This window comes from Sylvia atricapilla, chromosome 1, assembly GCF_009819655.1.
Source record: "Sylvia atricapilla isolate bSylAtr1 chromosome 1, bSylAtr1.pri, whole genome shotgun sequence".
Classification (NCBI taxonomy): domain Eukaryota; kingdom Metazoa; phylum Chordata; class Aves; order Passeriformes; family Sylviidae; genus Sylvia; species Sylvia atricapilla.
In genome coordinates, this window is record NC_089140.1 from 119,210,638 (window position 1) to 119,236,647 (window position 26,010).

Below are 26,010 nucleotides of genomic sequence, written 5' to 3' on the forward strand. Positions count from 1 at the left end.
TATTTAGCCAGTTGTGCTCAGAAAAGCATTCTTGTGGAACTAGTATCTCCTTTTCATGAGTTTGATTCTTCCTTGGTGGCCCTCATTTCACACTTTACCTTGACATTACTGAAAAATATAAAGGAGGATTGCCTTCTCTTCTTTCAGTTGCTTCATCAAACATCTGCTAAGCTGCATCGCTTTCTGCTTCATGTCATTACTGGGTTAAATTATGACTACATTTAATCTTTGGGGAAAATAGCATTGGCTTCTGGAGAACCAAGATTGCTCATAACAAGTTGAGAAAGAAATCGGAATTTGGCAGAATCTTAATTCTAGAAGTTCTGGCATGTATGAGAACTTGACAGTTTTGGCCCAGTAGGGCAGAGATATTTGGTCAGGGACGTGTCTGGTATGAAATTTTGGTTACAGGTGAAGAAATACAAGACAGGCTTTCTTCAGAAAGGTAGAATATCAGTCATGTCACTGGTATTCAGATGGAAAAAAGGCTTTTCCGTTGCAGATATAGTGAGTGCATCAAGAGTTCTTTGATTAAGATTTTAGCACATACTAAATGTACACAAGTATCTGAAGGTGTGGTAGGATGACTTGGGTGGTCTCAGTGGTAAAAGCTGTGAAGCCCTGAGCTCCTAGGATATGGCTGTTCTTGGGACTGGCCAGAACAATGGCATTTTTCTGGGACACTTTCTAAGCTGAAGGGCAGAGGATAAACCACAGAAAGCATTACTTTATTTTCACACTAAAACATACAGAAAGTCCCATGTGATTTTTTTGTTTGTTTTGTTTTAGTTCTTATATTTTTGACATGATCTCATGATTTTTTTTTAACACTCATGGTTAGCACTACTCCTTCTAAAGCATATGGCAAATTATTTTGGCTGTTATTAGCACTCAGTCCAGCAACCAGAGCTGGCATTACAGAGGAGAAGCAGCCACCTGGTGCCCTGACTGCAAACAAGCTGGCAGTGAAGCATAGCAAGTCAGGAGAGCTCCAAGGAGGAGCTGAGATGCACTTAATAGGCAACAAGCAGCTGGGCTTAGGGGGCCAGGGAGCACAAGCAGCCGCTGGGCAGACCATGCAGAAGGCAGGTGTGATAAATTTGTTTTCACCTCCAAGCTGTGGGAAGCCTTACTCATTTTCTGTTTGACCTCTTTGGCTTCAGGAAGCAGTTTCCCAATTGCTTATGGGATAAACTGTGCCTACATGGTGTCTAATTGAATTCAGAGTCAGCTGTGGATGCTCTTGATGCTGCTCTAGTTAGTTTGCCAAGAATGTCAAGGTGGAGGGGTTTTTTTAGTTTGTTGTTTGACTCTGCACCAGGCACTTCAAAGTCATCCAAAAAGCTATTGTAAAGCTGCATAGAAATGTGCTGCTGTCTAGTTGCATGGAACAGAACAGATTTAGCACTTTTCAGAAAGATGCTTTATGGGTCATTGCTGGTGCTATTCAGTTACTTCATTTGAATGGAAAAAAGAGTCATAAGAAACAGATAATTTTTTCCTAGACATATGTTTGCATCTTAATTTTTTTAAGCCTTTATGAATGCAGTGATGTAGGGATACAGGATTCTGAATAGTACTTGTTAATGAAAAAACTAAACATGTCTCAGTATATAAAAATGCATGTAGCTTGTCTGAAAAGCAGCTGTTTTTCTTTCAAAGGCAAATTTATCATAAAATAGGCTTTATTGCCATATGAGTTAGTGCTGCTTCCTTTCAAGACCTTCATACCCTTAATACTTTATCTGGCTTATCTTAAAAACAACTTTGATCTATCTGTATTCATTTCAATAACACAAAAATACTAATGGTTTTCTTTCTGTAATGGTCATGTCAAGTAGCTTCATCATTAGTCAGATTTTAAAGACTGTCTTCTTGCTACCGCAGTGTCCAGCTCTAGGATTTGTAGGTATGACTGAGAGAAAAATGGGGGAAAACTTTTACTTGCATAAAGATACTATAATTAAACAATTTATTTTGAAATATCCAGTGGAAGGTTTCTGTGAACAAATCTGTATCTTGAACACTTCAGCAATAATTTAAAAACACTTACACAACAATCGGTTGTAGTCTACATTAAGAAAACCTTCTGGCCCTGTGGGAATATGTTTCCTAAAAATAGGACCTTATTCACAGTTCAGGTGTCTTTCTTCTGAGTTAATACTTAGAAAAGAGGGGAAAAAGACTTTTGTACTTCCTGGAGTATTGCTTCAGATATATCTACATTTTACGTACAGAGGTAGCTAGATAAGTGCAGGGGAAGTCCTTTAATCCAACAGCTAAATTCAGAGAAATATATTAACTTGATGGAAGCCAACTCACATGCATGAATGTGATGCCATCATTTCATTGTTCTGGCTGTACATGGACATGCTTCACATTTAATCCAATAAACTATTCATGTAAAATACAGAAAAACTCCCCTGGGTTAGATTACAGCAGCCTGGACTGCTTTGCAGTAAGCATGGTAACCATAAAGTTACTATGCTTTTACTAACTTTGTATTACTAGCTCCAGGCAGCTTTAGAAGAAAAAAAAGATGTGCAAAAATATGTGTGCAGAGAATTTTGCCCATTCAGTCTTTGCCCTGGTTTCTACTTTCTTTTTTTTTTATTTATTTTATTTTTTTTTTTTTTTTTATTTTTTTTTTTATTTTTTTTTTTTCATTAGCGAGCAGATAGTTAGGCAATGCAATTAGTTTTGTAGATGTTTTTTGTGCTTTACAGTTTTAGCTGAAATTGCAAAAGTTTGGGATTAATCCAAAAAATTTTATACAGACCACTGGTTTGACAGCATTACCTTACTTCTTGCTATATTGCTGAATTTAGTTACTTTTAATTATCAAGTTCCTGGTTAAAAGAAGATAGATATTTTTAAGTTAAATTTTTGACAAAACTATTCATTGTGACTTTGGTTGCTGTTTTCTTTCTTGGTATCTTATGTAAAACTAAATTATAATCCAATAGAATCTAGTTTGATGACACACATTTTTTTCCTTTGGATAGTAGAGTCAGCTACTATTTTCTAAGGCGTGTCTGCCCTAGATATGCAGCAAATTGAATATCAGCAAATCTGAGTCTGTAGAAGTTTCCTCTACATCAGCTTTAAACCTATCAAGGTGCATTTTCAAGGGAAAAAAACCCCCACTCTGGACCATAAGTTCAGTTCAATCAGCAAAGCAGTCTAGTGGTGTTTTCACTTACACAGACATGGTACAAAGGTAGAGATTTCACTTTATCAAGAACTGAAATTTAATCTATGAAGCTCCATGTAGATCTTTGTTGTTGTAAGATGGCAGTGTTTTAGTGACTATTATTATGCCAGGTGCTATTACAGAAGTTCTACTGTAGAATTTGATGCCATCTGCAGCTCGTGCATCTTTATTGTATAAAGAGTATCTGTGTTTGAACCTCACATTATTTTTCTTTAATTATTATTAGGCAGTCCTGGAGAATGCTTCTAGTTCCAAAATGTCAAGGTAAAATCACTGAACCAATGTCTTCTCTAGATTCCAGGATCTTCTTTTGAGAGTTTAATGATGGAATATTTTTCTAAACTGAGAGACAGAAGAGACCTTTTTGCCCACTAAAACCAGCTACAGCACGGCTCTGAAGAGACCCCACAGGAGAGCAAACATAAATAATTCCTCTTGTGAGTTACTTGAATGCTGAGCTGCTGATGCTCGCCAGAGACCTCCTCTCCCAGAAATCTCCACATGTTTACCCAGAGAGGGAGTATAATAGCAAAAGGGCCTCCAGATATCAGTTAGTTGCTCTCCCTGATACAGCATAACTGCAGCCTGACAGATGTCTGTCTAACACATTCTGAGAATGTCTGGAGATGGACAATCCCTCTCATTATCTTCAGAAAATCATGTACCCAAGTGCTTGTATTTTGCTCTTTTTGACAGCTCTTTCTCAGAATAAGATCTTTTCTCCTTGAATACATTCTTTATATCTTAATTGTCTACATCTTGCTTCAGCTCAGATAACAATGAATTGAGATACCACCCAAAGCAAGAAAATGAATTATTGGTCCTGTAAACCTTTTTGAGTTTTTGCAGTGATGCAAATGTGGCTAGGATTTCATTCCAAGTTACAGACAGTGCTGAAGAAGCATTGTTACAGCGCCACAGATTTGTCAGCAGTGCACAGCAAGGACTTGTGCTCTGCAGGGTGGACATGCTGCTGCTCTGAGAAGCCCTGATTTTGCTTCAGCCATTGTAGTTGTCTCCAAAAGTGCATGAGGATTTCATGAGTGCATTTCAAAACCTTGCCAAAATGCTCCCCAGGGCCTGATAAGTACCATAACTCAAAATCTCTCCTAAGTGTCCCCAAAAATCATTCTCTTCTTATTGATGTGTGTAATCCAACACCTACACGCTCACAACTCCATGTTTAATGAAGTCTGGGGCCCTTTAGCTGAGATTCCAGAGTAACTTATACTTCCTATTCCCCCAGGTGAAACTGTATTTCTGTATTTCAGAATACATTATTTGTTATTGACTTTTCATCTGGACACAGATCTTGCAGAATTTAAAATATTTTCCTCTGAGGATGTGTTGAAAACATCTGATGGGCTTGCCTGGGGTATTGTGATGCATAGGCCTTCTGGGAGAGACTGCAGCATCAACCTCATCTGTAATTCTGTGTCTGCTCTTTGCAAAGACAGGAAGCTATTTAAAAGACAGAGCTAAAGTTCCTGATGTAAGAATAGCCAAAACTCCAGAGGCAGATGTACACTCACTATCTCTCTTTAAAGCAATTAATTCAAAGTGTGAATTAATATTATCTTCCATCACTTTTTCTGCACACAAAATGTTTGTCCAGAGTAATACTCTGTTCAAATGGCAGAACACTGATTTTTCAGCATTTGGACATGTCAGAAGAAGGTTGACTTATTTAGGAAAAAGTAAATGTTGTACCCTGTAGATTTTTAAAGGGTAAGAGAATGAATCCAAGAATGTAGGAATGCTTATCGAGTATCGAGATTAAGTATCTGTATTCAGAATGCTTTATTTGTCTAGTTTGAGATTAAAAAAACATACAGTATGTCCTTCTCTGCTCCATTCCACTGGAACCACATTCAAGTACATAAGATAAACTTCAACAACCCTTCATAATACTTATATTACTTCTGTCTTCACTAGTGACTCAGAAATCTGAGAGCATTGACAAGTGTCATGCAGAGGCGTCCTTATCTCTTCAGAGTGGTGCAGTGAGGCATTACCAAAACTGAGAAATAACATCTACAGAAAATGTTGACATCTTTTTTGCTTGACTTTGACCTGTGATGGTCATGTGATATTATGCTTTTGTCTCAGCTGCTTACCTGACCCATGATACTTTGCAGTTCTATGCCTAATGTAGTTATGAAATGCTATACATATGTATATGACATATGTAATAATTGAGAGACAGTGAGAGAAAGTTTTATCCTGTACTTACTGATACAGAGGAAATATTGCTATTAATGTTTGTGTATAAGGTTATCCCATCTGTGACATGCTACATCCTTTAGAATGGTCTTCTCTTATTCACAGCATTAATAAATTCTGTGTTCAAAAAGCTACACTCATTTCTGAACAGTTAAAAGCATCATATCCAAATTGCCCTGTTGTCTTTTTAAGCTGGTTTGTTCTCTTCTTTGCAAGGCAAAGTTGTCCTAGCAGAGAGCAGCCTCCCAGCAGCTGCATCTTCTTGGCACCCTGAAGGATCATTTGCATCCCTGATGGTGTTTCCAGCAAGTTGTGTACTATACAGTGAAGCTCCAGCTCTTGTAGTCCTCATGTTTTATGAGCTTGGAAGTTATCCAATTTTATTACTGGACATTTTAAAAAGATCATCTGAAGGCTTTAATAATTTTTTCTAAACTATTTCTTTGGTGTATAAGTGATCTTTGACATAGATAAATTATGGGGGTACAAGTTTTCCATTAGGAATATCTTTTCTCCTTCCTATTATCGCCATATTCAATATTTTTTTGAAGTTCTTAATTGAGGTGGCTACTCTAATCCAAATACAGCATTTTTGAGTGATTCAGAGAAGCAATGATAGTTTTTCTTCCTATTAATTGTAATTTACCACTACCATAGGATTTTGTGGAGAGACAGTGATAACTGAGAGAGACTTAAATAAAAGCTTCATCTTTTAGCATGTTGAATTTTTGAATTTTGAATTCTTTGCTATGTTGTATTGCTTGTAAAAGCGATTTTCATTTTTCTATTTGAAACACATAAGATCTGCCAGTAAAAAAAAATATCTCATTTCTCTGTTTAGTGTGCCAGTAACTGGTCTACATTTTGATTTCATACCCTATGATGTCATAGGAATACTGTAGTGTTCTGTTTTATGGCCTTCATGCTTCTTCAGTACTGAAGAAGTTTGGTCATAGTTCAATTTAGCAAGCTAACTAACCTCATAGCAAACTAACATTTATAGTTCTCACAGGCTCATGCCAATTTCTGAAGACTGCTCTCGATTCTTCAATAAAAAATTAGTAGTTTTGGCTTATGTTTTAGCTTATGTTAGTTTACATTTCTCAGTAGAAAAATACATGCCACCGGACAAGAGGAATTTTCTGGGATTTTGTTTGTATAATTTCTTTGCTTTTTAAAGTGCAAACAGGTGGCATGTAGCCACCCAGAATATGTAGCTGAGTGTCAGCTAACATTATGATAGTCTCATTGCCTCAGGTAGAGGCAAAGGGGCATTTGCCAAGTGTACTGAAATGCAGTGAAAATGTGCCCAAGGTTCCCTTTTCTTCCAGTGAATCAAGCTTTTTGAAGAGCTCTCTTCCTCTCCTTCAAGGGCTCTAAGGGTGTTTTCGCAGCACTTTTTTGTCCTCTTCATGGTCTGTCCTCAGAATGTGACTTTCCAGCTGGAGCACTTCCTTTTGCTTATAAGCTGGAGTGTCTGTTTTCATTGTGGCTCTGGAGTGTTGGATTTGCCTCAGTTTTGTCTTCACAGGTGGAGAAAATTTTATATGTGTTAGGAAGTGAAGGGAGTCTGCACACAGGGGTTTCTGTGCTGCTGTTTGTGCTATGTGAGTATGTGGACATTTCTGTACATCTCTACTGCTGCCTTTTTGAAGGAGTGGAACTGGGTGGGCATCTCTGCTCCAAGCTGCTCCTTCTCAGGTGCTTGGTCATGCATTTCTGAGAGATTCATGGCACTGCTGCTGGGCTACCTCATCAATTTGAGCTGAAGCTCTCAAGTGATTGCAAGGTCAGTTTGAGAATCAGAGATCCTTGTTGACACCCTTTGATGCACCCCAAATCCTTTGTGGTCTCATAGTTCCTGTGCCCTGTTGACAGCACTTTGACATTTCAGTGGTCATCTGACACGGATGTTCCTGGACGGCATCCTGCTGCTGTCCTGAGATGAATGGCCCTGTCTCAGATTTGAGAATAGGTTCAGATCCACAAGTAAATGGTGCAGTTCTTATCTTTAAAATTATACAATTTAGTATAGTTCTGCTGCCAAGTAAGTATCACGCTCTGGATAGGGCTGTAAGAGAGCATTTAAAAATGCTTTCTGCAAACCGTCTATTCAATGCTGATGTGGTGAAACACTCCAGAAAGTGCTTCTCTCAGTCCCAGAACCTACAGACAATATTTCTGCAATCCAGTTTTGACCTACAGTGCTTTCAAGTCTGCCCTTTGCTTTGTACATTCTCTTCACGGAGGTACCAATTTCCTCTTTCATGAGGGAGAGAAAAGTTATTCATATGGTGATAGATCCCGTAACTTTTCAGAATGAGGAAATCATTTTATTGCTGGCAATGAATAGCAATATTTATGTCATGGAGAGGAGGTACACTCTACAATATATTATATAGGATTCTAAATTTATTATACACACTCAATTTTTCCATTCAAAAAGATTCCTTTTTGATAAGATATAAGGTTCCTATAGTGAAATATTTGAAAATTGAGACTTTTTTTATTGCTTGTATTGCCTTGAAGTTGAAGTAGATCATGTAATAATATATATTTCTTCTTTACATACCATTTTGAAGTTTGCTTCCCTACAGAATAGTTTTGAGTGACTGTTCTACTGGTATATTTCAGAGGAACGAGATTTAGTTAGGGCTAGCTCAGAGGAGACAGGCAGAATAAGCAGATAGATATCTATGGGTATTCACTTAACTATCTTTTTTGTGTGAAGGTTAGAAAACTAGTTTTTGAGCTGTAGCCCAGTGCAAACCCAAAACAAATAGCAGGGTTTGACGCTTTTGGAAAGTGACTCTGTATTTCCAGTGGTGGCAGGCAACAGCACTCTTTGATTTATAGCAGAACAACTTTCACTTATTGACCATATGGCAATTTTCACCACCTACGTTGTGCAGGACCTGTGTCAGTAGCACACAAAGCAATGAACCTTATTCCCAGGAAATGTGACTAACACAGAGGATACTGCATTTTGGCATATTGATTGATAGCACAAACCAGTCATAATTAGGTATCTCTTAATCCTGTGTAAATGTGTCAGGCTTTTGAACCTCATTGCATTATTTTGACACTATTGAATTATCAAGTGTGCCAGCTTGTATTCAGATTGTAGATTTGAAAAAGATTATGACAAAAGATGTCATGGAACTAGTTTATTTAACCCATAGTCCTATTTTATACATAGTCTGTATTAATAGATAGTTTTGATGCAAGAAACGGGAAGGGAGGGATATTATTGGAAATATTTGACTCTGTAGCTTGCATCTTCATAGGATCATAGAATGGCTGGATTCTGGATGGAAGGAACCTTAAAAAACAACAAATTCCAATCTCCCTGCCATGGGCAGAGATGCTTTTCGCTAGACTGGGTTGCTCAGAGCCTCATACAACCTAGATTTGAACATTTCCAGGGACTGGGCATCCACAGGTTCTGTGGGCAACCTGTTCCAGTGCCTCAACATCCTAACAGTGAAGAATTTCTTCCTATATGTAATCAAAACCTACAGTCTTTCAGTTTGATTTGACATTTCCCCTTCTCTTCCCCTTCTCTTGTCACTACACACTCTTGTAAATAGTCTCTCTCCATCTTTCTTGTAGGCTCCCTTCAGGTACTGGAAGGATGAGAACATTCCAGATCTTTCACAATGACATTTTTCTTGCCAGCAGTTTATTTTTACCGTTCTAATTGTTGCACTGCATATTGGAACAAAACTGGAAGCAGAAACACTTAACCTGTATTTGGAAACAATTATTTCCACTACTTATGGAATTATCCATTACTGGAATTCTCTGATGGCAGTGACTTGGCTGATATGCAGGACTGTAGGAGGATGTTGTTGGTACTAGTGAAGTGAACTCGACTTGGTACCTCACTTTACCCACATTATTTGTTCACTGGTTATGTGTGGCTAGTTGGAAAGGGAACTTCTTTGGTCAGTCTAGTGACAGTGCCACCAGGCATGCCAAACATCATCATGTAGGCCATGCTAGTCAAGATATTTGTTCCCATTTGGCAACTTGTTTTGCCAAAGGTGTGTGTAGAGCTCTGTCCTTCAACTGACTGATAGTGGATGATTTACGGAATATCTAAAGCTTTGTGGGCTAGACATGACAATTTCATTGAGGCTGGATATCATCTGGCTCTGTAGTCGGAGTGCCTAATAGCCAGTATGTGCTTCCTCAAGCCATCAGGGCCTGTTTTGTTTGTATGGGTCTACAGCAATTACTGCTGGGAAACTTCCCCTTCCCTTGGGCCAGGGCTTATGTCTTGCTGGTTGTGTGATGACCTGAAAATGAACCACTTTCTTTTGTCAATCACTTTCAGCCAGATTGTTTCCCAAAGCACTAAAATGCTATGCCTTAAGACTCAAACTATATCTTGGGTCAAAGATGGAGCTGAGGTTTACAGAAATCTGTAGCTTATCGAAATGCAGATAGTAGTAGATCCAGCATGTGGAGGTGGGGTTGGAGAATGGAGAATGGGAGGTGAGGGCTGGGAGGGAGAAATGCTGAGCCACTATAAAACAGACAGTGCATATAAATAAACAGTAAAACCACTTGTGGAAAAAAGATGGTCAGCATGCATTATCTACTATTACAAATTCTCACCTGGTCCCAGATCCTTTTGCAAACAATTATGAACTTTTGACTTTACTAGGAGTTCTCTCAGGTGCTTTCTGATACCATAATTGCTTTTATAATGGAAAACGGAATTAAGTGATAAGAGTGAGAAAGAGAGCTCAAAACACATTTACTGTATCTGTGGTGAGAGTGAATTGCTGTGATGACAGAGTTAGAGTAAAAATAAGTTCTGGGAAAGACAAGAGTGGTAATTTTTGTAGTCAAGGAGAAGAAAAATAACCTGATTGAAAAAAGTTTATTATGTCAAAATCTTTCTGCCTCAATAATGCTAATAAAGATTGGCTGGAAACCACTTAGCTCTCAGTGACACTCCTTTCAGACATTCAGTTGTTTGCAGGTCCTGCACACCAAGTTGTCTATCAATCTATCAATGTATATTCAAGGAGACAGCATTTTTTGCTTAACTATACTTTGTTTTACTATATTCCTAATGGTGGTGGATATTTGGGTTTTGGTTTTTTGTTGTTGTTGTTAGTTTGTTTTTGTGGGGTTTTTTTAGTTTGTTTTTGTGGTTGTGGGTTTGTTTTTTTTTTTCTTACCAAAATTAGGTACTTTCTTTAGACACACCCCATGGTTTGCATGCTCATTTTAGCTACATGAAATCACAATGACTTCCTGTAGAATTATCTGCTGTCATAAGCATTTAGTAAATTTATAAGAATGGACCACTTTAATTAAAATACCTCAGTGCTGTCATGGACTTGCCAATATCCGTATGCCCTAAATATGTAGTGTTTAATGGCTTGTAAATGTGTAGTGTTTAAAGTGTTACTTTTGTTTCATTTCATACTAATATATGTCATAATAGACTTCTAAAGAGTTCTGCCCACATTTTGGGAAGCTGGATTATATGTGCATTTCTTGAGTCTTTACATTAAAAAATAAGAGCCACATTTGGTAGAAGTCAGTGCAGCTACAACAGATTTGTCAATGGCAAGCCCTTTACTTTTATAGGTTTCTCAATCTGATTTGTTATGAAGGAAAAAAAAAATCCTGTTGCTAATGATGATAATGTTGAATATAATGTTTATTTAGCAGAATTCTAATGGGAATTCATTGTTCTTGCCTGACACATGCTTTTTCAGAAAGAAAAATTGGAAAAAGAATCTTAAGTTCTACCCAAGTATGCCAAATATGTCTATACAAATGTAACATATACTGACTTCCTCTATATTAAACATCAGTGTTTACTGGCAGCCAAAACAAACAATACCGCAATAAAAATGAACAAATAGAGGAACTTGGTTTTTATTTCTAGTTTTATGCCATCCAATCAGGTAGGTCCAGTTTTTACTGCCTTTGATGAAAAAAGAATACAAAGAGAACTTGACTGATTTGAGAAGTGAGGTCCTTAGACTGAAATGATGAGAAACTTGAAACTATAGGCTGTAGACCAACACCAGTAAAACTTTTAAGAGCTTTGATACTGATTTTCCAGCTGTGGGATTTCACACCTTTTGCTTTCAAATTTCATTAGTAGTCTGGGACTAAATTAAAAGGAAGAGGATTCTCTTAGATACCAGGAGAGCTGATCATCCCTCAAACTTAATGGTTGTGCTGTGGCAATTAAAATTATACCAACGGCATTCTGGTGTCTCTTTTTATCAGATTAATAAGTCTGGTTATTCTTTACTTAAAAACAGCTGTAAAGTGAACATCTGAAGTCGGATAGATTGCACGTGTTTACCTGAACATTCACAGACTTCCCAAAATTGTTTGACCCTTTATCCAGAAAGGAAGAGATGAATTACTTTACCTACTGCCTATGAACAGAGTAACCTAGCCCTCTCAGTTGTAAAGCTGCTCAGTGCATTGGAAGATTAACTAAAAAGGTCTCTGGAAAGTGGCCAGTTGTTTTTTGTTTTTTATAAACTAATGCTGTCTATTTTTAATAAATGTTGACATGGCACTATCTTCTATACAATTAAGAAGCAAGTTAATTGTCCTTCTCTCATGTGATGCAGTACCCGATCCCTTTCAGCTGCAAGTTTGCTGTTACTAGAGGAGGTTGTAAATAAGAACTTTACAGAGTGACTTGATAGAGGGGTGTCTTTTGTTACATGAAAAGGGCTTCCCCATAGTTTATGAGTTGTGATGATAGAATAGGAATTCACTGTTGCCAAAATTAATTCCTAATATGCTGTATATGGTGGAAAGAATGCAAAAAAATAAGGCAAGAAGTCTCTTGAGTTATTTCCTCTCTCCAAAAAGCATGCATTATGATTACACTCAATGTAATACCTTTGAGTCCACTTCCATTTCTGTGACCTGTAATTCTGCATGCAAGCTTTTGGGTTTTTTTGGCTACTCTTCCTTATTAGTTTGGCAAGTGCCATGTAATGTCCTTGTTCAAGGAGATACTTTCCTTGCTCATGCCTATAGTCAGACTGAAATCAAAGAGAATTCAGAATTGGGCATAATAGCGCTATAAATGGGCTCTGTCCTCCGGATACACTTAGAACATATTTTCCTCATATGTGAAAGCATTAAGTTGATAGGTGCACTGTGTCCCATATTTTGAAGTAATCCCTCAGGTCTTGTGAACTGAATTCAATAAGACAGGATCTGATAAGATTACTTTTTATCAGGGACCCAGTAGTAACATTATTTACCCTGATGGATGTGTTCCTTTGTTTTGATGTGTACATGCTGATTTATTGGTACTGCAAATGAGCAGAACTCAACATTGACTAGAGGTTATCTAAGATGTACAATGTCAGTAGTAGTTTCTTATCATAAACATGTTTGAAGAATGTCTATCAAATTTCACTTGCCTTCTCCTCAGCAAGTGAGATTGTAACTGTATTTCATGACATGGCCTTTTTGCTCCATGTGAGTACAGCACTCAGCTAATCTGCTGTGATTTAGGGTACAGTGCTGGAAAGTCACATTCCATTAAAATCTGGTTTTAGCAGCTCTGAAGTACCCCTTATAGTGTCTCCCTCATATTTATGTTCAAAACTCTTTGCCTTTGGATGGCTGAACCCAGCAAAGTAAAATCAAATCAGATATGGAATGTGGCATGGCTTCAGTATTAATTCAGGTGGGATCTCAACTGGATGTTCTGCTGCAATTTATAGTAGCTTCATCCATTGGCTTCTTTCTTTATCAGTCAGAAAAAATCCCTTTTGCATTTGTGCATTGCTAAAAAGCACACACAAATGCATGCTGGGATGCAAATTTTTATACACATATTAAAAATTTAAATTGAAATTAACATTTTAAAACTTTTCCATGCTAATGGTAATAATATTTCAAAAAGCTTCATCTTACTATCCTTGTCCAGTTAACTATGAATGTGAAAATGCTGAATTAAATTCTCTTAGAGAGGATGATTAGATTTGAATATATTACAAATATATTGGTACAAATTTCAAAATTTTTGACTGGTCAGATCAGCCGATATGATAAGTGCTGTTGGCTCAGGAGACACTATCTTATTCCAAGAGGATAACCACTAGCTGCTATCTTATTCCAAGACGATAACCTCTAGATGAATACCATGAGATTTAAAGAATGCTGAATAAGTTCCCAGTTTTAGCTTGCCTCATTTTATAGCTCACTCCATTTGATTATAGCCTCCTTGGGGCATGCAGGATAACCCCAAACAAAACTAGACTGTATTTTTGTAACCTATCCAAGAGATGACACTTGCAATTAGTTTGCTATACACTTGTAGTTACGTTAAATCAGCATTGTAATAATGACAAACCAGTCCATTCAAATGTCAAAATTCTAAAATATTTCTGACCTAAATGAGATATGTTTTCAAATACATGTTTATATGCACAGTGTAAACATTAAATATGAAGATGGTGGCAACCAGATTCACAGCAAGGCCTTTGTGCATTCCTGCTTATTTTTAAAGAGGCTATATAGACTATATAGAGTATACCAAGCCTCCCACTGTTAATGTAAAGCTATTTAGTGATTTAGCCTTTTATTAAATAATGTTTGAATAATGGACAATAGAGTTGGAAAAACTGTTATTCTTTAGCTAAGCCAACACAGTTGGAGTTTGTGACCTCTCTGTTTTTGTTCATGTAGAAGATATGGAAAAATAGCTATATTGTGAATCACTTTATGGAATCCTTGAGGATACCATGTTATTGAATTCCTTGTGAAACCTGGCTGGATTACAACACTGCTTCTTTTCCTATCCATTATCAGTAAAATCCCACAGAGATTATAGTAGGCTTTTAATGACCTTTGTTTATAAAAACATCAAAACTCTATCTATACTAACTTGACAGCTAATTAAGAAAGGTTTGTCACAAGTTTGATGTGGACATTGGTTAAATAGCCTGTTCAAGCACCCTTATTCATACTTGTACTGTATCATGAAATAGCAAAGTTTAATAGTTCAGATACTTTTCCTGTATGGAACACAGGCATTTTATCAAAACTAGAACATTAGAAACACAAACCAGCATTGAAACTGCTATTTCTCAGTTTTGACATGAATACTAGCATTTGCCAAGTGAAACTGTAGTGATCACAGCAAAATTATTGCCCTTTTTTAAGCTATGCTAATATCAAGTTTCATCTTTTGTCTTTTAAATCTCTACAGTAATATTCCTACATCCACTGAGAACAATAAGAGATCTGGATGTGGGATCAAACTTTTTACAAGAAGATTTTTATGTACTGTTTCCCACAACCTCACAATTTAGAGAAACCCATTCAGTCTTCTGTTTTGGTTGTCATTTTTTTCATTCCTGTCTTTTCAGGCAAAATGGAGTAAAGACTACTAGGTGAGTTTCTGACTACACATGGACACTGAAGCAATGAAGTTCACAGAATGCATGACTCCTTTAATGGAGATATCAATATATGCATGTATACATTGTCTCAGAACTAACAAAGTCTCATTTTCATATCCATAACATACTGAGTTAATCAAACAGACCCCACTTTACTGACTCTGCACATAACTCTCAAATTTTAACAGCTCTAGTGGTTAACTAACCCTAAATGTCCTGAATCATTTCAGGCAGAAAACCAATGAATAGATTTTGGATTTTAGATGTAGAACCAATGAATAGATAGGTTCGAAATACAGCAAGATCCTCAGCAGAAAAGCACCAATCCTGTCTTTTAAAAGGCTGTAAATTCAGAAATTTTGCTATCCTCACTGAGCACAAGTCTTGGCCTTAAAAAACGTAGAGAAATCTTCACTCTGTAGCGCACTTTGGTGTTTAGGGTCTGGCCACAAAAGGCCAGTGGCATGAGTTTTGCTCTTCCGGAATCATAACAAGGGTTTGGAAATGATTTTCCAACATCTTGAGTGCTTTAGGCAGCAAGATATAGAACCCAGAACCTCTCTTTTGTTTGTTTGCAGTTTTTGTTTGTTTGTTTGCTTTGTGTTTTTTCATTTTGCTCCAGGCTTTTGAATGCTGAAATGTGGACCTGCTCTACCAGACCAAAGAGCCAGGTCAGAATAGTTAGAACTCTACTTGTGATGACATATGCTTGAAGGAGTTCATGGCCTCCCACTTTCACATCTGACCTTTTGGAAAAGATTGTGCATATGGAGGAAGGTTCTGTAAATATTTCCAACAATCAAATTTCTCACTGGAAGTTCTTGGCCCTTCTTTCTTTATCTGTGCCTCCATGAAGGAGCTGATAAAGTTTCTAAAATTTGTTTAGAAAATTTTGGTTTCTTTTTAAAAATCAGAAAGTAGCCCTGGTAGGAAAAATAGATACTTGAATGGCATTCTTTCTGCTTTCTGTACCACTTATCTCCTGCTATGTATTTTCACTGAGCAAGAAAAATCTGTTTGACAGCACATCTAAAAAATTATGCAGAAAGCTACCAAAAGTGGTTAGACAGTTTGGAAAAAATGCAGTAAACTGGACTCTGCACTCACTGTTTGGACTGGCAAAGATTGGAATGGATCAGGAGGGGAAATCATTGAGAGCCTGGGGGTTCTGGTGCATGAAAAACTGGACATGAGCTAAGAGAGTGAGCTTGTTAGCCAACAGGTGAGCTGTAACCTGGGCTGCATCAGGGGTGGCCAGCAGATGGAGGAAGGAGATTCTGCCCCTTTACTCTGCCTTTGTGAGATCCCACTTGGAGTTCTGTGTCCAGGCCTCAAATCCTCAGTACAAGAAAGATGTGGACCTTTTAGAACAGTTCCATAGATAGGCCACGAGCATGATCAAAGGGCTTGAGAACCTCTCCTATGAAGACAGACTAAGAGAATTGGGATTGTTCAGTCTGGAGAAGAGAAGGGTCCAGGGACCTCATTGTGGCCTTCTGGTAGCCGCGCACTTCCAGGGTGTTTATTAAAATAAGGAGGGTGACATTTTATGAGAGCATGTAATTATAGCGTAAAGGGAAAAGGTTTTAAACTAAAAGAGGATAAATTTAGATTCTATGCTAGGAAGAAATTCTTCACTGTGAGAGTGGTGAAGCACTGGAACAGGTTGCCCAAAGACATTTTAGATGCCCCATTCCTGGCAGTGCTCAAGGCAATGTTGTGTGGGTCTTTGGGCAACCTAGTCCAGTAGAAAGTGTTGTGGAGATTGGAAAGAGATGATCTTTAGGGACCCCTCCAATTTGAGCCAATCTATGCTTGTCTTGTAAAGAGCTGTTTGAAACCATCAAGATATTAATCTTGAAAGCTGATTTTGGAGGGGGTTACTAATGCCATCCTGAAGAATTGAATGAGTGTCTTTCTTTCTTTGGTTTCTTTTCTTTAGTTTGATTTTGTCTGGCTTTTAAAATTAATTTAGCCATTTGGTGCCAGTTGGTCCTGCTTGTATTTGCTCCATACCATATTGTGTGTATTCAACCATTGAGTTATTGATTACAATCACTGATTATCTCTTAAGTGTGCCACAAAACCTATGGCAGAACTTCAGACACAGCAGAGGTTAAGTGTGTCTGTTCATATTATAATTTAATCACAGGCCATGAAGGGTTTGGTTTGATGAGCAGGTTCAGTAGTTGCCAGTGCTGTAAAGGTTGAGTTATGCTGAAAACATCCTTCTGGTTATCACACATGGGTAGGTCAGAGGTCTTGTTACCTGGGCTGATATTTGTCTGGGTTCAATGCCCTGATTTCCCTGTTGAATCAATTCCAAGGGCAGACCATTTACTTTTCTATAAAATGTGAATTCTATCTCACAGGAATTAAAGATATTTCATCAGATTTTTCAGTAATGATCAGTTTCTTTATATAGTGAGGTCAGCTTCTTTGGATATATGGTTGCTGCAAGCCTGGTATTGTAGTCTCAGTAGCTGCAGAATAGATTTTCCTTCTTTCCATCTGCTCCCTGACAGAGAATTACCAAAGAAATATCCTACCGTGTCTTCTGTTTAAAATTTATTGCCAAGACCAGGTACTCCAAAAAGAGGAAATCAGCGGAGTTATCTTAATTTGTCCTCCTACATAAATAGACAGTGCTTTCATAAACAGGAAGAACTAAGCATCATTAGGAAGCACATTTGGCCTAAGTGCGTTTTCTGGAAATATTTATGCTCTGCTCCTTGTTTTTTGATAGTCAGCCTACATAATTGGGAGGAAACTGGTCTTGGGTCCTTTGCTTCATTACAGGCTGCAGGCTGATCTGTTACAACCCCAGATTTGTTCCTTAGAACTATTTTAATATTTCTGGGGGACAATAATCTCCAGCTGTATGATGGCTGATTCCCTTACTTCTTATATACCTCTAAGACATCCATTCAGTTTCAGGGGGATTCCACACTATACAACAATTCAGATTACTTTTATGGATTACTTATTGTGTTTAACATTATGTGTAGGGAAGTCTGTCACAAATCAGATCTGCCAGAAAGGGGATGTTAATGGGGCTAATTGCTTTGATGTAGCTGTATTCCATACTGGATATAATTGAGCTAATAAAATTGGCCTTTTATCACAATTAGACACTTCAAATCTAATTTGCTACTTTTAGAGTAATATCCTTTGATTCAGTAATATGCTGAGCAGGGCTGTAGTCATTGTAGATCTATGAAAAGACATATCTGGTGGTGACACTACTAATATAAACTTCTAAAAGATATGTTTAATTTGATATTGAAGACATTTAACTTTAAAAGCAATTTTGCAAATAAAACTGAGCTATATTCAGGTAAAAAAAGGCATTCAGCTGTTAAATTTTACATTTCTTTCAGCTCAATATCCTCCAAAGCATCTGCCTAGTGATGATGGACTGCTCTAGTGTTTGCAAGTTTCAGCATCTTCTGGACTCCTTAATTTTCCCATATAATGCTGGAACTAAGCTCATTTCTACTTGAGACTCAAAGCTGTATCCATCATGGAGGAACAACCCCTTCAAACATTGCATGTATGGCAATGACTTTGGTCTTTGTAATCTTTTTATGTAGTTTTGTAAGTGGTGAACAGTACTTATTGGTTTATTCAGAGTTTCATTTTCCCTTTTCTATCCTATATTTTGCCTTCTTTGCCACACTTTCTAAATGCTTTCTTACATCTCTCCTGATTTAGTCTGTGGTTTAGCATCATGAAGACTTTTGTGCATGATAAAGACACATTCATAAACTAAAACCTAATGAGACCTTGAATGAAATGTCAGGGTCTTGCAAAATATCTGCCCTGGCCATCAAGGCAAACATCCTTTTGACTGCAAAGCCCAAACCTCAGAAATCAGTTTTCCCCTCCTCATTTCCCTCCCTTGCTGCATTTCCTCTTCCCTTCTTAGTACCTTTTATTAGGAAAACAGCCTTTCTTTTTCTAAAAACGTGAAGACCCCAGTCCTGTTTTCCGTAGCCCTGTTGTTGTCCATTACACTGAAACATGCTGAGAGGGAGAGCATCCATCTCCCAGACTCAGGGATCGGGAAAGGAAGGAGACCAAAAAGCAGTTCTGAAGTTTGCTTGCTCCTCACCATAAAGACTGCACCAAGAGGTGTCCACTCAAAGAAGAGTAAATAACAGCAGACCTGGTGCTCTGGCAGTAGTTGTTTAGGATATGTTACTCTTGAGAATTTGCAACTACTAACTGGGTCTTGATCTATCACTATATAAAACTGTCATTATTTGCATTCACAGGTGCTTGAACATCTCCAAACAAAATGAATTAAATAACATCCCATGTCTCTTTAAAGGGTTTACAATTTTAATTTTTAGAGAGCAATAGTTACTGCATGTTTGTTGGAGTCTGTTGGTCATGATGATACTGGTCTCAGAGTGAAGTTTTCTTGGGCTGGTAGAGAGGGTTTTGGAGATCTTTTTGCTTTTGCCAAGTCCCTGCCCTTTGAATTGTTTAATGGAGGTGAACACACAGGCGGGAGGTATTGGTTAAACCTTTGTCAGCTCTTTCAGTTCCCAGCTAATTAAGACTCTAAAAGCTAGCCTCAACTCCATTAACACTGAAACCATCAAATGTGTGTTATTTTGGACCAACTTAATTTATATTAGTTTCATTATCTAGTCTCCTTGAAACACATGACCATTAAACTCAGCCATATAATGGATAATGTAATAATGTTTGCACAGTTTATGTCTCATTACTATTGATTATGTACTTGGACAATCAGTACTGTACAACCAGTCCCAAGAGAGGGCTATAATTCAGCAGTTCTTCTGAGTGCCCTATGAACAAAAACATGCCCACATGCACTCTCCATCTACACCCTGTCAATATGCCAGCACTGAAGGAATCAAAATTTGCTGCAGCTTTGCTGCTTTTTTGTGCTTTTTTTGGACTCTGAGATGAACAGCCTGAAGAGTGGATATTTTTGTTATTTTCTGACTTTTCTCAGGATATAATTTAGATCAATCACGTCTTTGTTTTTTCAATGTAATTTGATTTCAAACCCCTATTTTCCCATTATATTGCTGAGCTAGCTTTTTGTTTTCACTAAGAAAGATTGGAATAACCTCATATTGTCTCTCTGAACGTGACAGTGGACATCCTGAAATTATGTATTTATATATGTAAAACCACAATTAAAACACACTATATAGCACTTTAAAAGCTGATCTCATCATCTTCAGTTTAGCTCATTTTTCTCTTCCCTTCACCCATGCCCTCATTCCAATGGTGGATTGAAACCAGGCTTTCTGGCTGCAGCCTTTGAAATCTGAATTTCATCAGTGATAGAGCACTGGAATGTCTGATTTGAAGCAGAAAAGATTTATTGCAATCAATGTTAGTGTGCACAAAGTCACGCCATCCTGTTTTAAAAGTTACCTACTGCCTCTCTCTTCCCTCCAACCACTCCACCTGACTAACATCTTACTGTGAAACAGTGTACTTGCAGTCCCATCTCAGACAAGGGTGGGGTTTTCTAATGATTCATTCAAATATGTAATAATTATGATCAAAGCATAATTCACAAATTGAAATTAATCACATTTTTAGTGTTGGCCCATGAACAATAAACAATTTCTTATAGGGGGCCCTATTAGAGATCAGTGAAAGTTCAGAACTTGATTTGTCTTTAGTGCATTTTTGGGGAGTAGTAAATGATTTCATACAGACTTTCTGGCTCTATGTGAGCTTTTCTTTTGGCACAAGTGTACTTAAAAAAAATGTAGGACAGACAGTAGCTGCATTTCATAAACCATTCTATTATTTCAAGTTGATTTTTAATACTGTATCTAAATTGACAGAAAGAAAAAGCTTGACAAGTGTGTTAGATCAATTATTTGTGACACTTTTAATTTATAAGGAAGATTGTGATTTTCTACTAAGCACAAAATCATATTAGCAATTGGCAACTAAAGAGCAAATTTTCCTATAAACTGCACATGGAGTAAATAAAAAGTGTGCAATCACAAAGGAAACTTGTAGATTTTACCTTCTTTTCCTGAAATATGGGAAAGATTCCACAAAATGTCTGTTGTTCATAATCAATACAGGAAGTAAATCAATTTACTGAGTAATAGATCTCTTCAGAAAGTGCCAAAAAAGCTATGAGTTATTTGAGGGGTATGACCTTGCTGTCCTCTTATAGTCTCAGAGGATGACGAAAGGAGAGAGAATTAATTTCGTGTATGTCCCTCATGTAGATATTTATCATCAGCACTGATACAATCCTAAATTTTCTTTAAACACCTCCAAGATGAGTTTCTAGTACTGGCCAAACATTCCACACTGGTTCCAAAAAACCAGAAAACTTTTAAAAGCTTGAGAAAAAATATGCGTGACAGCTGTGAGGGAACATGGTAGGTACTTCACAGGGTAAGGACATGACAGAACAGAGAAAAATATTGGGCACGCTGCAGCACAAAGTAGAACAATTTTATTTTTTTTTTTATGTCTTTTTTGATGTGTCTTCAGAAATGTCCTTATGTAGGAAAATCAATAAGATGGGTCCAGCACAGCTCTCGGATTTACTGTGTAGTGAGGCTGTTACTGCAGTGAAGTCCCGGAAATTCCAGATGTTTTCAGGATGTACCTACAAACCAAATAGAAAGCTGGTTATAGGCCATGTGGGTAGCTCAGGATCTCAGGGTTATTATAATTAAGCTTTGTCAAGATTTTTCACAAAACTAGTCCTGAAAGCTAGATTAAAGACAGGAATATGAATGACGATTTCTACCAGCAGTGTGGGTCCACATTTACAAGACCTTCTGCTATGAACAGGCCTTTGCCAGTGAATTCTTATGCTTGTTTTCTTTGTCTTAGTAGAAGCCCTGTTTTCTGGAGGAGTCCTGAGAATCTCTTTCCTTGTGCAGACGGGGCAGTCCTGTAAAAATGAAAGGGTAAAGCCCCAGATTTGTACTGGTAGACTATGAAACTAGAGGAGTGCATAGACTTAACATTTCTCTCCACAACATTGAGCCATGAAGGTTAAGAGCAGAGTCTTTAAACTGACTATTTGGTACCTTCAGTACATGCAGAGCTGAAACCAAGCCAAGCTTGAGAACTAAGAGCTCCTACCAGTTTGCTAAATTTCTGTTTAATTTACATGTAATAACAGTTTTCCCACTGCTGACACTGGAAGATGTTTGCATATGATGACTCCCTTATTAATACGGTATTTGATTCTAGGATTTATGGGTGGATTTTCAGACTCTTTTCTGAATGTTTTGCGCTTCAGTGTATGTGTGATCTGCCATGGCAAGATCCACAGAATTAAAGGGTAGAACACTTTTGAGAAGAATTTTAATTTTATTCAGAAATCAAGTTAGGAGATCATTGGATGACCCCTCTTGTGGAATAAAATTGTGTCCATTTTGTGAAGGCAATACTGTAATTGTTCTGTTAGTTTTGACTTAATGACTGTAGTGAAATACTCAAGACTGGACTAGTGGTTTCCAAGCTTTACTTATTTTATTTGAAAGTCAGCTGTGTTTTAACAGAATGGGGGTGCACTGGCTGTAAGAACTAATGCCACTACTAGTTCACAACATGAAATTATTTCTCTTTATTTTCCTTTTAATTGATTTGAATGATGTAATCTGTGCTATTGCCTTTTGGTCTGTGTTTACTCACCTCTGCGCAGTGCTTTAAATCACTGTGGCTTTAATAGTACATGCAATTCAAGGCTGTGTTTGGATGTATCCTAATTGTTTTACCTGTTGTAGCTGTGAATTATACCTGCTCAGGTCAGAGGAGAAAATCTGTTTAATCTGTTTCAGATGGTTAATCTCAAAACACCACCTCTAGGATCCTCTTTTTAGTTTTTCAATCTCCTCTCCTTCCACTTCTTGTTGATAAAGTCTATTGATTCCCACGGTGAACAAAATTTCCTCTCTGCACCACTTATCCTCTGCTGGGTTGTCCTGTGTCTGACCTTTGTCTTGGCTAAGCCAGCCTTGCTGCTGGCCTCAGTGGCCATCATCTGTTGTCTTTTACATCCCTTTATGAATTCATGGGAAAATTCCAGCCAGGCTTCCATCTATTCTGCTTAAATCCTTGCTGCTCTTCTGCAGTGCTCTTTACTAAGCAAGACGTCAGTCCAAAATTGACTTTTCATCTAAACTCATCAGCTAAACAAGCTTCCAGTTCATATTTATGGTCCATCTCAGTTTATTCTGGCTAAGGAGCTGCCTCACCTTATTTCAGTGGCTGAAGTAGCCCATTGTACCCCTTACATATTGGTATTTATTTGGACAGCAGAAGGGAAGCTGACTGGGTGGTGCTTGACCTGCTGGAAGGTACTAAAGAGTGGCTGGGACACAAGGAAGGCCTACAGGTCTCTCCAGGGAAAAAGTCTAAGACTCTGTGCAGAGCTTGCTACAATCAGGAGCCTTAACCTTGTCTGAAAGGCTTACATGCTTCTCCAACTGAGAAATAGTACAAATAACACTTAATAACACTTAGCTCTCATACTCCTCTAAGCTTTGTGTTTGTAATATATTAACACAGGCAGGCATTGAGGAGTACTTTTCCCCACTTTTTTGCTGTGAAAATTAGTCTGCAAAGGTTAATAAATTGGTACTATATATTTCTGAAGTACTATCTAGTCAAGCAACAGAAAATTTTAATTATATATGCAGGGACTAACTGGCAAAATGAAAGGCAAACACCGTGACTGAGGTAGTTGTGCATATAAGGTACAAAACTGCTTGGATCATTCCATGAAGACAAAGAGGTGCACAGCTCAGCTCCCTTACCTCCGACACACAAGCCCAGGTGGACTTATTCTCCCAGTATGTATGCCTCTTATTAATGCTATTAAAAATTATTGCTCCAAACAAGAGGGAAATACACCCTTAAGCTAACAGTTTAACATTTATTTCCAATCTTATATTTGTTTTTTTGGAAACATAGAAGAGAAATATCCTGCATTTCCCAGGTGGAGTAGAGGGGAACAATATAAATTTTGTATTTTAGTGTGGAAAATATAAACACAGATGAAATGTACTTCAGAACTCATTTTGCCAAAGCTTTTCTTGGATTTTTTCCATCAACATAGTTACTGTAATTATTTTCCAAATGTTACCCATGTGATTCTCATTTGCTGCATGTTTAATTCCCTACCTTAAATGAGGGCACTCAGGTATGACTAAAGATGGCAGACATCTAAAGATTTGTGGGTTCAACCTGCATAATGGCCCCACAGTGGTCACATAGTGCTCATGTGCTCTTATATGAAATACAGCAAGAGCTGGTTGAAATTCTGTGTGTGGATTCAGTATTGTGCCTTTTGAAGCTAAAAAGCAGATGTTCTCCATGGCATGATACCTCAGGTATAAAATTAATATTTAAAATTAATTTAAAAATTATTTCTGCTATTTGACATGTAAAAGCCTAAGGTTTCCCATCAAAATTAGCTTAACTAAGTAAATAAAAATCAAAGAATTTTCAGTAAAATTAGGGCTTCTATTGAATAACATTATTCTCATAATTTACTTCTCTTATTCTTTCTCCTCTAGATACCAGCCACAGAAAAACATTGTGTCTCAAATGCAGTTTAACAGTCAGAACTTGTCAGCTTAGACACTAATTAATCAGCCAACAATAAAAATTTTGCAGTTAAGACTCTTTTCACTTTTATTTGTCCTATGGCTAAGTCAATTCCATGTATTTAATGCTCCCAGCAGTAAAATGCAGACTCTGTCCATTAAAATTTTTCATCCTGCATGAATGTGGCCTTTCTCCTCCTCTTTCACTTCTCTAATTTAGAAATGCCTGGTTGTATCACAACGGTGTTGCCAGATTATCTGGGAGCTGGGGAAGCTGCAATGCTTACACCAAGGTGACTTTCTTGCAATGCTGAAAGAACATTAAAATCCCTAGAAAAAGTCCAAACCCAAGAAAAATGCTAAATTCTAGGCTAAATCTCAAGATAGAGGGCTATTTCCTCCTGCAATATTTGAACATTCTGGCATACTGGTGGAGGTCATGTAATTCCCTGAAAAATGTTCTGCACAGCAGTTTTTTGTTTAATGAACCTTGAATTGGTGTTTAATGAACCTTGAATTTTTTTAGTTTTATGTAATACAGCATAATGCTCCATTTACTGAAGCAGAAGGTAGAAAACAGAAAAGCCAATGGATCAAGACTGTCAAAAAGAGACTGCTTCCATAACTGTCCCTACATCTCTTCCAGTGCAAGAGACAGAGGGCAGCCTTGCATTTCTTTTTTTCTTTATTCTCCTTGGCTTTGCTTTATGTTTTGATTTCAAATGTTATGAGACACAAGGTAAGTTATTCAAAACTATTTATTAGCTTGTTAAACTGAAATGCCTTTGCTCCTTGGCCAGGTTTTATAGGAACACACAAAACATTGAAGTACCTCACAGGCAGTGCCCCACCTTCACAGATGACATCACTGCAACACGACTTGATTTTTCAATATATCTTAAAAAATATATTTCTAACAAGTACACATTCTTACATGTATTTTCTTTCACTTGAATCAGCCAACTTATATGAAGTCATGATTTATGTCTCCCAAAGGATCTTAAGAATTTAGAATCTATAAGCCTGATCCTAATGTCTTTACTCAGGCAAAATGCCTGGAATAAACCAGAGGATATATAAGGCTCCATATAGCATTTGGCCATGAATTAAAAAACACCATTAAGAAAAGCATTTGCAGGTATCAAAGGTGAACTTTGCCTCGTATCTAAAAGTGAAGGAGTGTTAAGATACACCACAGTTTATTCCACACATATGACTTCCAGCAGTTTGCTTGCTGGACTCTATCGTATTTTCAGCCATGTCCATCTAGTCCAACCCATCAGGCACTGGTGCACATACATGGGTGTATCTTTATGAGCCTTTCAGCTCAGACCAGGTGAGTGAGCATTCCTATACTCTGCCAGGCTCATCCTGCTCTCTATCAATCCATGTTGCAGGGATTTCTCCTTGCACACAGGCTGCTTTGTGAGCTAAACCATAGCAGAAAATGTGCTTCAGGAGCTGAGCTAATGCAGGCCTACAGCCCATGGGCATTTGTTGTGCATGGGCAGACAAGAGCTTGTCTGAACCAACACCTTGTCCTCCCAAACACAGAGAGTTTGGAAGT